The sequence below is a fragment of the Sceloporus undulatus genome, chromosome 3 (assembly GCF_019175285.1).
Source record: "Sceloporus undulatus isolate JIND9_A2432 ecotype Alabama chromosome 3, SceUnd_v1.1, whole genome shotgun sequence".
Taxonomy (NCBI): domain Eukaryota; kingdom Metazoa; phylum Chordata; class Lepidosauria; order Squamata; family Phrynosomatidae; genus Sceloporus; species Sceloporus undulatus.
In genome coordinates, this window is record NC_056524.1 from 106,660,508 (window position 1) to 106,662,838 (window position 2,331).

The following is a 2,331-nucleotide window of genomic DNA, read 5'->3' on the forward strand; positions in this document are numbered from 1 at the left end:
CCACTGTATATACTCGTCTATAAGTCTAAAAATTTATGCCCAAAAATGGACTCCAAAATCCCTGATCGACCTATTTACGGGCTGCTATGGTAATGGGATAGCAGCTCTTTCAGATTTCCCCATGTGGTGCGTTATTTCTCTCTGGAGCCAAGCAGAAAGAGTCCTGGGTGATTGATTGATATTGCTGTTTGTTTAAGAGTCCTCTCCTGCTGGTACGTCTGGCTGAAAAAAGCCTCAGTGAGAGTCTCTCTTGCCATACGCACACATACACACACTGAAGGAGCCTCCAAGTTCTACCCTCAACCTATCCACGGGTCATGGCAAAATTCATAATTTTGGCGCACAAACCCGACCTCGACTTATTCATGAGGTTGACTTATAGTTGAGGATATATCGTATTATTATTTTTTTTCTTTGGGGGTCTATTGCAACAAAATATTTAAAAGGGGGGTCTCTAATAAAAAATGATTAAAAACCACTGATGTAGGCCATTAAAACTGATGCTATGACATTTAAGAAAATTATGATTGTCAGTGACCTACTACTTTAATTTAGAATGATCCATGGAGAACAACAGATGTCACTCAGGTTGCTTCTTCAGCACTACAGTCAGAAATCCCATGAGCAAAGCCAGTTTGCTTTAATTATTTATCCATTTACTTTCGGAAACCAGTGACGTGAAACTCTGTTGTGGTGCTTATGGCTGCTGAGCACTTGTGTCACAAACTGTGTGGCAGCTTTCTTTTCTTGCCATGACCAAGATATTTTAAAACCAAGAAATCTGCAATTTATTTCTGAATCCACCTTAAAAAATTGAAATTACAGTACTGTACTGTACTGTAGATTGTACAATACACACTAATGGTCAGTAGGCTAGCAAATGCATGGCTGCACACACATTCTGAGGGCAAATCTAAATTTATGCTATAATGTTCAGAAGCACTTTCATGAGGCTGAATGATTGGTTTAAATGGCAAAATCTATTTAAGGTAATACCCATAATGCTGTCAGGACAAATTATTTACTAAATACCTAGTGAAAAAGTTTATGCTCATGTAATGGCATCTTCATATTAAATTAGTATTTGACATAATGCTGCCTAATATTACAACCACATATTTATCCTTTGGCCTCTTGCCTTCTGTTGTGGTTCTGAACGCTAAGTACAAAGAGACAATTACTCTCTGAAAAGCAAGTAAAACAGACAAATAAATTGTTCAGTTAAATCCATCTCAAAACCTTTTCTCTTAAGTTATGGTTGACCCATGGGCTACATGTAGGCCCCAGGTCATCTTTTGCACCCCTATGCCACTAATCTCCCCAAATGTGACTGGAAATCTCCCCATGTTTCAATTTGGTGGATGGGCAAAAAAAAAAAAAAAAAAAAAAAAAAACCTTTACAAAATTCTGAAATGCTGTCTAGAGCAGTGATTTGCATTTGAACTCTCAATTAGCACCATGTCAAATCATTAAACGCCAGTGGGAAAACATCTGGGAAAAAAATAGACTTTTAGTCTATTACAATTAGTGCTGAAATCCATTAAATTGGCTCCCAATCCTATTGTAGTTTGCATAAATATGCTTGAAACTGTTAACCTCTTGAAGAACATTTCCTCATAAAAAGGCCTTTTCTCAATAAAATGTTGGGAAATGGTGAGAGATGGTAGTGGATCTCTCAAGCAGAGTGATCCATTGGCAAGGCAGAAGTTGACCAAGAACCAACGCCAGACTCAAACACATGAAGGGTCTCACAGAGAAAATAAGCTTAGTATTTTTTGTAAAAAACTATTGAGTAGTATTACTTACACTATTTGTCCATTACATGCAGTGTCATTGAGGAAGAAGAAAAAAGAAGAAGGAACCCTGCAGGTTAGAGTGAAAGAAGAGAATGGGTGTAGCGAAACAAGCAATCAAGAAACCGCCATAATGAAAACTAGTTATTAGGTTTGCAAATGTGCTAAATTTAACAGATGATAATGCAATGATCAACTTGCTGGCTATTGTGCATCATTAAACCCCCAAAAGCTATGTCAGGCAAACATTTCCAGCAGTAAGATGATGAAACCCCATTGCCTGGAAGCTCCTTGCCAAACTTTCCTACTTATGGAAAAATCAGTTAATGCAATACAGTAAAAATGAAAATATGGAAATAGATCTCATTTGAGTAACATTTGCAGGATGCAAAATCAGATCCTTCTTGCTACAAAATAGTGGGTTCGTATCACACTGACAATTAAAGGTATGAGGTTTACAAGATAGACTGTCTACAATTTTCCCAAAAATCCAATGATATGAAGACTTTGTATATAGTTATTCCATAACCTTTTCATT